A 12,404-nucleotide genomic window follows, 5' to 3' on the forward strand; every position below is an offset into this window, starting at 1 on the left:
TACATGCATTCAGTACATGATAATTAGACATCTTAGACATATAAGAACACAATGCTTGTTGTATATAAAATATCAAGATGCAGTTTTTGCCTCAAAGTTGGCCAGTGGTGTTTCGATTCTATAGGCTGAGAGAATGTGGCTTAAAATCAATTTTTTAGATGCATTTGGGCAGTTCATTTACAGTCAGTGCAGTGGTAATAAAATATATTTGGTTTGTAAATTGACTATTCTCTTTTGGAAAACTGCCCTTTAAGGGTCAAATCCTTTTGTGGTTTAGCCTGTAAATATTAACTGGACATGTTGTGCTAGATATAGTATGTGTAAAAATGTATGGTTATATACTTTGCATTGTGTATAATTTCTATTGTTCCCTATTATGCTGACAGTCTGCTTGCTTCAGCAGTGTTGGAAGCTTTAGTGACAGTACTAGAGGGTTAAATTTGTATTATTAAAATTGGTGTTAGTGACAAGTTTTTCTTTTTTAGGCATTCATAACACATTTAACCCAGATTCCTTGTATTTTGGTGTTCTTTTGCTTGCAGACCGCTCTCTGAATTTAATCAAACTAGATTAGGTTTCAAACAGGTACTGTTACTCACAATAAAACGGGACTTTTTATCTATTGTTATTCAGTTTTCATTTTTACCTCAAAAAGCAAATGCCAATCATCTCTCCGCTGAACTTATGAATTCTGAGTTGGTATCTTAGCAACGGCCTCTGATCCAAGAAGTGAAATGGGAACGACAATCATCCTTTATTTGGAGTCTAACATTGGCATACTTTAAAGGGCCATTTGTAATGTATGGTAATATTTTACACACACCACAGACTCCCAGGCGTTTAAAAAACCATATCAATACTGTGGCATTCGATATCCAAATAGTGAAATAAAACATCCGTTTTTAAACATGTTATTCATTTATTGACGAAACGTTTTATTAATTTACATAGCCTACAGTTAAACGGACAGCACGACGTCTGCGTCTACCTACCTAAACTGCACTTTTGGGCATCAACGTGTCCAAACTGTTGTCAGTCTCGCACCAAAATCTCTCAGGTGATTCGCGACGCCTAGTGATGCACAAACATGTTTAGATGAGCAGCTGACTAGATTAAAAAGTTGTCGAATTTATCAATAACTGAAACGATTTTTGCTTAGATATCTTACATGTTGAAATATATGGGGGTTTTTTCCGTACCGAAGGTAGGCTATATATCTCAATATTAAGAACAGCCGACCTAAATAGTAGCCAATGTTTTCATTTCAGGTTTAGATTTCAGGTCCCTTTAAACTTTATTCGCGCGCTTTACAGCCGTCAACCGTCAAAAGTCACTTTAAAATGTAATTCCGCGCGAATTTTGATAACTGACATGAACTGAATGAATTTAGGTGAGGAAATGTTTTTTGTGTGTGTACCGCTGTTAGGTTTATCAGCTAGTCATGTGGTAAATTTGTTTTCGTTTGTTCTGTTTTAGAAAACGTTTAAAAAGTCTTGTTTCTCATATTACAAACATCGTTCCGCATTAATGCCTGTCATGAGCTGTATATTCTGAATGCAAGTTTTGTACTAGGCTATGTATGTAAGCTATTTATTTTATGTTTAGTAGGTATAACATAGTGACCCTCTAACGTAGATTTTATATCATTCTGAACTGATCATTAGAAAAATTTCATTCAAAATAATACAAAAATGTCATAAAAATTTAAGGGGGAAAATAGCTTTATAATTTCCTTGAACTCCCTGGAGTGCCTTCAGGGCCTCTCAAGGGTCTGTGGACCCCTGGTAAAAAATAAATAAACTGAGCATAGATTATTACATGTGGCAACACAAACAAATAAAACATTTGCAAAACTCTCTGCTGGTTATAAAATAAGTTTTATCTGGGTTCTATTGCATAATATGCTTTTCTATATTTATTTTAGAGCATGTTATATTCTTTTTGAGCCCTGCATAATTTCACTGTCATTGTGTTCTGAATCCTTGTGCATGACAAAGAAAGTAATTTTTAACCTGAATTCAGATGGCCTTTTAAGATCTTCTAGTGGATGCATGCTTGAAAAAGGTGTTTTAAAAATGTTAATCTATTTATAGCTCCGCTTGAGTAGCTCTGTGAATGATCATCAGTACAGGAGCCTCACAAAGATACAAGATCTGCTAAATTTAAGCAGCTTTTTAAATAAAATAGCTAATAACATCATGTTGAAATATCCAAAACAGTCAAAGCTAGACCAAAAATGCTTGCGTTTCGAGGTGAAATCAAGCTGAATTCACTAAGATGTGTTATTCTGTGGTTTTACAGGAAAAGGAGACCTTGGAAATCAGTGATAAAACACGGAAATGAACTGACCTCGGATCAGGTGAGTGATTTGCCATTTTCATGCACTCTCAGTATGACCTTGACTTTCATTTTGCATGAGGTTGCATGTTTCAGAGACAAATATGTAACAGGTTCTCTCACCGTTGCTGCATATTTGACTTGTAGGACTAGGTTTGTTTATGTCCTTTATGGGCAAGTATTAGCATATATAAGCATGCTATAACCATAAATAATTGTATATTATTTGCTTTTAGAAACATGAGTAGATGATGCCAGGTAATGTACATATTTCAAGCTAAGTCAGTTTTTGACCACATATCCTGTATCTATATCAAGGGAACGTTTTTGTTAAGATATTGTGGTGAACTGGCTTCCGCGTGACATCAAAACGGGTTTCTTTTTCCCCAAAAAATGCTGGATGGCAAACATTGGAGGGATTACTATGGCAACAGCGTTTGCCCTTGCTCATTGGTGGTAAGGAGTAAAGCAGACTTATATCACATGACTCCAGTCAGAGCCGTATCCTGCAAGGCATTGGCTTACACGTTCATTTCAAAGCTCAAATTTATGTTTATGTGTATTCCAGGAACAAGGAGAGAGAGGTTAGCATTGGATGCACTGTACTTCGTATTTTCTCCCATTAAGCACCAATTTTTTTTTTTTCTGCTAAGATTTTTGTGGTCAGTTTAATTGCATATATATATATATATACAATTTTAGCTTTTTTTACTATTTGATTCTCTGCAACTATAAATATTCTTAGTACAATACAATTTTAAAGTTTAAATTCATTGCCGAGGATTATATTAAAGGATATAAATAAATAAAAATTATGTGAATTTGATCATAGTAGTTTATTTTATCGCCATTTTTAACCATAACAAGTGCGATGAGCATCTTTACGATCTTGACAGTATAGCGCCTTACTCATTCACTCGCTCTCTGATCCAATTTGTTTCCACACTGTTGCCGGACAAGAGATGGGAAGGCCGTTTGTGTGATCTATATTTTAATTCTTTTGTTCAGAGCCTTATCCCTTTAAAATATTGCAGGAGTCCCGGCAGTGTGTGTGTATATAAGGTGTGCTCATGTGGAAAGGCTATGAGGGTGGTTCAGTCCTTCACCTTCCTAATTCCCTTCTTTCTCTCCTCCACCACCCCCCTCTCCTCCACCTAAAGTCCTCTCTCTAACCCTCTTCAGACTCACACCCTCTCTTTTTCTCTCCCTTCACAATCTCAAGTCAGAGTTCAATGGCACTTTTTTCATTCTGTCCTTTTCTCCAGCCCCCCTCCTCTCCCCAACTCTAGTGGGTTTTGCGAGATGGGGGGCAGGTACCTTCCCTCCCCCATGTGAACTTTAGCTGCAATTCTCCAGGCACACATGCATTGTGAAACACAGATTGAAAAAGAAATGAGCACCTTTTTTCACTCTTTCTCTCTTCTCTTGCCTTAACACAGAATTCTCAAACTCACCCACTCTCTCCCACGCACTGTATTCAATGTGCTAACGCCACCATACAAGAAAGTAGCCCGTTTTATGGCACTCTTGTGAAGGCAGTGTGGCGCAAGTAAGCCAGAAAGCAGTCCATAGAAGTACTACACATTCATATAATTTCATATTGTATTGTGCCGAGGACATATGAAATATATAGACTATGGAAGTCTTTTTTACCATTGGAGTGCTTCCTTGAGATCTTTTACCCTTGGCAGAGAGTGACTACCTTTCAGTGATGTGCAACAGTAAGGTTTCAGAAATAAAAACTCATTCATTTTCTCTGTAGGGAAAGTGACTTTTAATGATAACTCATAAACTTTAAAGACAGACCTGCTGTGAGCTTTGAGGTTGTTAATCTTTGTGGAAGCAATCTTTTCACATTATTTCAACTTATTTTTTAAATAAGCTGTTTGAATGGATGGTTCACCCGGAAATAAACATTGTGTCATCATTCACTCTCCCTCAAGTTGTTGTTTCTTTGTTCTGTTGCACACAAAAGAAGAGATTTTTAGGAATGTTGGTATCCAAACAGTTTATGGTAGATATTGACTTCCATGGTATAGAAAAAACTAACTACTATGTAAATTAATGTCTACTGTAAACTCTTTGGTTATCAACGTTATTTTGTACTGAGCAGAAGAAACAACTCTAAACTTTAAAAAATATATTATGCATTATGCTGTACATTACCTAAAATTCACACAGTTGCGGTAAGAAAAGTGCACCAATATAGTGTACCAACAAAAAGTACCACCTCAGTCACAGCTTTTGAACCTTTTATTTTCAAAACTGTATGCTTACATGCTAACAGTGGAATGGGCTAGTAAAAGGGTATCAAGTTGTTTAAGAGAAAGAGAAATCAAGTGAGTCTCTTTTTTTCTCATTTGTAAGCCAGAAAAACAATCTGTGACATTGGCCTAGTTCTAGATCACGATCGCCCAGAGGAAGAATTGAATTGAGGAATCAGAGACAGAGGATCAGAGGGGACTTAGCACCCTGTGGCTATGAACCCCCTTGCTCCATACCAGCTAACCACCTTTCACCCTCATCCTGGGCTGTTGCTTCCTCTTCGCGTTCCCGGACGAGCCCCCACTTTTTATTGAAAAACTCAATATCGCACACACGAGTTTCGGTAGTTCAGTGCAAAGCAGACTTTCTGAAATTATGCATATATGAGAGGGAAGAGCAGCAGATATAAACAAATTCTCTGCGACACACGCACGCACGGAAATCTATAGATTTTTCAAGATGTTCTGTCTGTTGACTTGCACTATTACCATTTGTAAATGCCACGGAAGATTGCGCTGTTAGTGCAATGCTTTGAAAATGTATCAGGAATTATTGATATTCAGTTAGAATGTGTATGCCGCACACGGACACAACCACTGTCATCAAATGTTTATGGGTAAACTTGGGATGGGAGAAGCAGGAAACCCCTGATTGCAAGTGCTTTAGATCAAGACAATTTTCTCACAAAAAATTATTATTGTGACTTCAGTGTTACCTCTGTATTTTGTTTAGGAGAGACAATACTGTTGCAAACTTTGCAGTCATTACTTTTTTTATATATATAAAAATACTTCTATTCCGCAAAGCAAGGATGCATTAAATATTAAGGTGTCCATTTCAACATGAATAATAATGATTTTTAAGCACCAAATCAGCATATTATTATGATTTCTGAAGGATCATGTGAAAGTAAAGTCTGGATTAATGGCTTCTGAAAATTATGCTCCATTCACAGGAGTAAACTACATCAAGAAACGTGTAAAAACTGTTATTTTAAATGTGAAATAATATTTCTCAATTAATTTTTCATTTATTGAAATAAACTGCCTTGGTGAACATAAGGCCTCTTTCAAAAACCTAAAAAAAATTTAGCAATCAGATGATTTTGGTTTTGCCTGGCAGACAAAATCCCAGGCAAAAATATCCTACAGGCTTCCAGTGACAAAAGACCTCAAGCCATTTTTGTAAACTGTTTAGAACAACTTAGCCAATACTGGTAAAGTTGTCCATCCAGCTCTAATATTGTGGCAGTTTTAGGGTTAGCATTGGCAAACAACACACATTTACCTCAGAAAACATAAAAATCTAGTTTAATCTTTCTAGTTGAGGGTGTGAAGTTTTTTACTGGTGATTATACTAGCTATATTAGCATCACAATGTTGCGTTCATCAACACAACAGCATAAACTGTACTTTTTGTACTTTCGTCTGGCGGAAAGTTTCTATATGACAATTTGCTTAGAGATTTATGCAGTGGTTTTCTCACCGTTGTATAGAATGCTGTGAACCAAACCAAATTGTGGATATATTACTCATGGTTATTTTCATTTGTTTGAAAGCCTCTGGTCTATGAAGAAAACAGAAAGGCAAAATTCTTTATAGATTGTAATTCCTATACAGGTCTTGATAGCTTGCTTTCTAAGTTCATTTGAATTATACCCCCTGCATTATACGCCTTGATAGGAAATAAATCTCTTTAAATGAATGCGCTCAAGGAGGTTGCATTAAAGGGAGGGTTTTGTTAGTAGCGCTAGCATATGCTAACATAAATTAAAGCCTATATTTCTCTGTAGGAAACAGATTGATGTTTCTTATTGCTTAAAAGCTAAAAAAGCCACATTTTCTCACAGTGGATTGCTTAAAGTGTCTACTGTGTGCTGGCGATGTCCAAAGCGGGTGCAGAAAATCGGCTGATTTTTTTTTTTTTTTCAAGAATAGAAAAGCTAGCCAAGCTGAGTAAGGCCTCTGTGACATTGCCATGCAATACACTGCTTCAATAGTGAAGTGTATTTATGAAGATGAGGGTGGTGGGGTGGTTTAGAGAGAGGAGGGAGGGCAGTTTAGAGGGGGACGTTATGAAAAGGCAGCAGGCTGCGAAGTGAATGGGACTGGCAAGGGGGGGCGGCAGGGTCCGCGCCTCCATTGGTTCAATGCAACGGCCAGAGCAGCTGTGAAAGGAGGTCTCCCCTTTTTCCCACGACCCGGCAATAGGCAAAACAGTGGCCCGAGTCTGCCAGGGTCAAGTCACTTTGCTAATATATACACTGGGCTTGTGTACCCAGACAATGCATACACACAACTCATTTATTTGGTGTGTGCACACAGACGGACCCGCACTCATGTGTGCACATAGCCTTCAGACTGGGGAGACGGGGTGGGCAGCGAGAAAAGACCCTGACTCTAATTTCGGTCACTTTGGGGCCATTGTCTAGTTCTAGACCAACAGTCTTGGATTCTGCAAATTAACAAGCTAGCCAGGACTTGGTGAATGCACACGCTCAGACAAACACCTGCTGTTCAGAGATCAGTCCATTCCCCAAATATTGACACATACATTTTTAGTCATTTTAGATAGATAGATCTATAGATAGAAGGGTGATAAAATAAATAATCAAATCAATGGATTGATATTCACATAATTAGATAATCAGACAGATAATAGATGGATATATAATCAGATCAATTGATGATGGATAGATAAAGATTATATAAGTAAATGATCAAATATATGGATTAATATTTAGATAGATGAATGGATGGATGTTCAGATAGATGGCTAGATAGAATGTGAATTATGGAGGAATGCTAAAAAAAAAATTGTGCGCATCTTTAGTGGTTTTTAGTGTTTTGTTGAAACACCCATAAAATGCTTAGTAGTTTTAATTGCATGTTTGTTTTTCCCCTTTCTGTAGACCTCAACCGTCTGAATACACGTTTATGACCCATACACGCAGTCTATTAGCGAATATGGACCCTGCGTCTCTCCCGGGGTTCGTCTTCAATAGAAGGTGCCATCTTGTTAAATGCGTATTACAAACTCCACCACTGTGTCACAGTCTTTCTGCCTCTCCCCACCCACCTTGCGCCGTTTACACTCCTTTATGGTACATTTGTCCTGCAATAAGCCCCATTCTTTTGATAAACAAGCACAGGCTCTGGCATCGCCTCTCTCTTCTTGCCTCCCTCTACTATTCAGAAGCTCCTGGAGTACAGCAAGACAAAGAAGAGACTCACTTAATTAGCTGAGCGAGAAGATGCATTGGGGCAATCACCCAGCACAATGAGGGAAACACACAGCATGTTAATTCGGCGTGGGGCTGTAGCAAGCTTCCCGGGGCCTAGAATAGCCTTTTGTTTAGTGCCTGGCCAGTGTAATAGATCAGATGTGCTTCAATTAAAACGAATGTATTCCGAGCCTCCTTTTGAGAAGGTACGGATGCATATTTTCTTTGTTTGTTTAAGGAACCTATTCTTGCTCTTAGCTGTGTTGTCAAGTCTTGAGTTGAAGATGTTTGAGCAACTTGCAGATTTAATCTTTTCCTCATGCATTTGTTATTTTACGGCTTCTGAAGAATTTGAATATAGTGTATGAGTTTTTTTTTTTTTTTGACAGCCCATGTTGTCATTTGCTTTGAATAGATGTCAAAGTGCAACTTCTATGTTCCACTGAATTTTTTTTTTTTTTTTTTTTTTTTTTTTTTATTTTTTTATGAGAGAATGAAATAAATTTGATACATTAATTGATTAAATAAATAAAGAACTTTTATTTTTGGTTTTGGTAAAAATTTTCGACCAAGTCGAAACTTGAATTTCGGGTTTTAGTTTCAGTCCAGAATTTTCATTTTGGTGCATCACTAATATACATTCATATTTTATTCATACATGTTTTCAGCAGGAGAAAGATCATTCCACTGCATTAATTTTAACATATTTTTTTAGTTCTAGTCAGTGCTTTGGTCTTTTGTGCATCATAATATGGAAGACCTGTCGCTACTAAGTTTAAATTTAAACTAAACTGCAATAAAACGACTTTTCAGTGATTATTTGAGTGTTTTATCAATAAATGGTAAAGAAAATTACTATTTGTAATTGTTTAAAAAAATTAGAAAGTTCAGAGCGTAAATTGTTTCTTCACCAAATGTTTTTTCAGTGTAGTCAGTATTAAGTCGTATACTTTTAATTGGCTAAAATGGCATTGTAAAGTGGCAATTTTAGTCGGTTAAAATAACATATTACACCAAATGTTCAGTATTGTTGTGGAAAGAGCATATTCACAATATGACTAAGCATTCTGACTGTTCACGCCATTTTGCACAGATGTAAGTTGTAATTGCATTTATGTTGTGTATATATCTGCTTATTTTTTCTTAAATATAGCATGCAAACATAAGCAAATTGTAGTTTAGTTACTTACTTAAATTTGTTCGAACAACCAACCAGTCTGCACACTGGCTCAACCAATGGTGTGAGTTTGGGGGCGTGGCTACCTTTAAAACAATCAATAGCAGATGAGGGGAGTGCTCCGAAGACCAATCTTTTGTTTGTTTAAAAAAAAAAATGTATGATTGAGATTTTTATTTTTACATAAGTTTAATTATCGTTCTGATACGCATATCGCTGACTGCCAAAAAACTTTCCATTTTCACTTTGTGACAGTATTTTGAGCAATTAACACTGCCTTTTTCTTGTGATGCAACCTACCATGTACAATGTTATGTTGCGATCTGCTGTCGCCTTGTTTCGTAAATCTATTTCTGTTGAATTGAGTGGGAGGTGTGATTGTGTTTGGGTGTGGGGGCTTATTCAGGTTGCTTCTGTTACAGTGGCACCCCGAGGCGGTTACTTTCATGAAGACAGATAAGCTCACCGTGAAAATCCCTCTTTCTCTCTCCACCACCACGCTGCACGAGTAACACCCGAGCCTCCTCTTCCTCTTTCTGGAGAGTTCTTTAACCTTGATGAGTGAGATGAAGGGGTCAGAGAGGATAGACAAGTGACTGCGCTATGTTACAGTGTATGTATAGAAAAACCCCACCCCTCCTCCCTGTCGGGATCAATACGGCTAACAGAGAGCTGGGCTAGTCAGGCATTGAAGGTGGTGGGTGTAGGAAAGCTCTACTGAGGCCCATAAAGAGTCTTAAGTGCGCCTGTTACTGCGCCTCTGCTTTCGGCTGTCTTTACACATAGCGGTCACATAGTCTCGCCTGTTGATACAAGATTTGTGTGATTTAACATGCTCTGCACTGCTTGAGAAGATCTGTTTTTGTGATCTGCTTTTTGTAAAGGGAGTGCCTCAAGGGTGTGTATGTGTATTTTCTTAACTTTTGGTTTTCCTCATTTTTTCTCACAATGAATGAAAATGTGTTGCAGAAATAAAAGATGGCATAGTTTAAAGTATAAAATTGTTATGGTTGTGTAGATACTTTTATACTTTTGTTTCTGGAAATATGTGACCTCGACACTGCATGCATTATTTTCTTCACTGGCACTCAGATCCAGACGTTTTTGCTGCAGATTGTAACACTTCAGAAAATACGATAACACTTTAGTATAGTGACCAATTCTCACTAATTGCTTATTAGCATGCCTATTACTAATATTGGCTGTTTATTAGTACTTATCCTACCCAATACCTAAACTTAACAACTACCTTACTAATAATCAGCAGCAAATTAGGAAATTTATTGAGGCAAAAGTTGTAGCTGATTATTTGTTAATAACTTTAAAATAAAGTGTGACCCAAAAATATTCACGCTTTAAAAATATATATATATTATTACCACTATTAGTAATTAGTAATATTATTATATAATATATTTTTTAATAATATTAAATAATGTGTGTGATATTTTATTAAAAAAATGTCAATTGTCTTCATATAACATTTTACATTAATCTTAGAATATAATATATTTGAAATACTACCTTATTATTATTACTGTTATTACTGTCATTTATTGTTCATGTAATGTAGTTGGATAATGAACATTGATAGCCAAAATTATTAGAACACCTCACAGATCTTAAAATATTGAACTTTTAGCCTCCAAAACATGATTTTATTTCGTAATGTTCATGAAAAATGCAGGTGGTTGCTCTGATCTAACACACATCAGTTGAAGCGCGTCGTACTGTTTTTATCTACTTTTAACTTTTAATATTTGGTATTTCCACATTTTGCAGCAATTACAGCAGCACACCTTTCTGGCATAGTATCAGTATATTTTCTGTGAACTTCAGCACTAATGTTGTCCCATGCCTTCTGCAACTCAAGCCAAAGGCTTTCCTTTGAATGTTCATTAGATCTATCCAGTTTATTTTCCAACTCGCCCCAAATTTGCTGAGTTTGGTTGAGGTCAAGACTTGGAGGGGGCCAGTCCATCATTTTCAATGTTCCAGCAGATTCCTTCTATCGCATGTAGTTCTGGCAATAGTTTGTTTTATGGGTATTGTAATGGCAAATTCAACAAAAACAACTGAAGCCTCTTAAATATACCAAGTGTTCTAACATTTTTGGCCACCATTGTACAGTCAACCCATCATTATCACTAAACAAACCTCATCAGAATAATACTTCAGGGATATGTGTCTCTTTTGCGACAATGATCGGCTAACTGTACATTATCCATTATTTGCTAATATTATTAGCCTTCACTAATCCCACAGTGATTTTCCTCTTTCAGGTGGTTGAGACGTTCTCTTGCTCACGAGATCTCCACTCCCCACTCAGTTTAGGTAATTGAGTTGAGTGAGAAGTTAACCACTGGTCTCTATGGCAGGGAATCCTGGTGCCCCTCCCTCTCAGGAGGGTCACATTGTCCAGTCCGTCTCCCACCAGTGTAATCCCTTCCACCGGGACAAAGGACCTACCCACAGGCCACAGAGGTACATTAACCCACCAGCCAGCGAGCCCTCTGACCTGAGCGGCAGAGCCCCGTTCATCCAGCCTGGCTAACAGCTACTGGCGCTCGTCACATCAAAGCCTAGAGCTGAGCTTGTGTGCGCGGTTACTTATTCATTCGGGCCGTGGAGATGAAACGGCAGTGGCGAGGAGACCTACTGATGTGCAGAGTGGAACAGCTCCCCTGTGGTCTAAGTAAGGAGTTAGAAAAGCCAGAGCCGATGCTGGTTGGTGCTGTGATCTATGTCGCAGTGCTGAGGGGATATCTGGCCCCTACATCAAACATCTTGTCCCAATAATGCGGCCTGTTATCAGAGCGACTGATGCCCACAGCTTGGCTTTAGCCGACTGTGTACTGTACTGTGATCTGCTGTAGTCGAGCTGCAGCTTTTGTGATGTGGAGATTGTGTCAGACATAATGGCTACGCGTGAATCCAATACACCGTGGAAGAAGGAAACCTCAGTGGTGTTGATCTACAAGCGCATAATGTTAAAAGTGAGTGTGTCATTTTGGTGAGATCAAACAGAATGATTGTTTTCAAACTGGTCTACTGAACCACTCCCCTCATCTGCTATTGGTTGGGTTAAATATGTAGCCATGCCCCAAAACTCACACTATTGGTTGAGCCAGTGTTTCTATGCTGACTAGTCAGCATGTTCAAACCAAAAGAGCAATGATTTGATAAACAAAGCAACAGTGTTTACACCTTTTCAAGGGAATCAATCGACTTAGAATTAAAGGGAAAATTACCGGATCATTTATTTACCATTATTACTTTCTCTTTTCTCTGGAATAGAAAAGAAGATATTGTAAAGAATGTTTTAACTGTTTTTGTCAATACAATGACATTTTTGCTCCCCATAAACTTTAAATTTATGGACAAAAACAGTTTAAACATTAT

General features: G+C 37.5%; 1 long non-coding RNA gene across 4 annotated transcripts in view; it reads left to right on the top strand.

The window, feature by feature from the left end:
* Nucleotides 1-12,404, top strand: part of LOC113081493 (uncharacterized) — a 46,132-nt gene that overhangs the window by 12,445 nt on the left and 21,283 nt on the right. For all 4 annotated transcript variants that reach the window (XR_003282230.1, XR_003282228.1, XR_003282229.1 and 1 more), the window contains one exon: nt 2,302-2,359. This is a non-coding gene — a long non-coding RNA (uncharacterized LOC113081493). The remainder of the gene's footprint in view (nt 1-2,301; nt 2,360-12,404) is intronic.

The sequence above is a fragment of the Carassius auratus genome, unplaced genomic scaffold (genome assembly GCF_003368295.1).
Source record: "Carassius auratus strain Wakin unplaced genomic scaffold, ASM336829v1 scaf_tig00034501, whole genome shotgun sequence".
Taxonomy (NCBI): domain Eukaryota; kingdom Metazoa; phylum Chordata; class Actinopteri; order Cypriniformes; family Cyprinidae; genus Carassius; species Carassius auratus.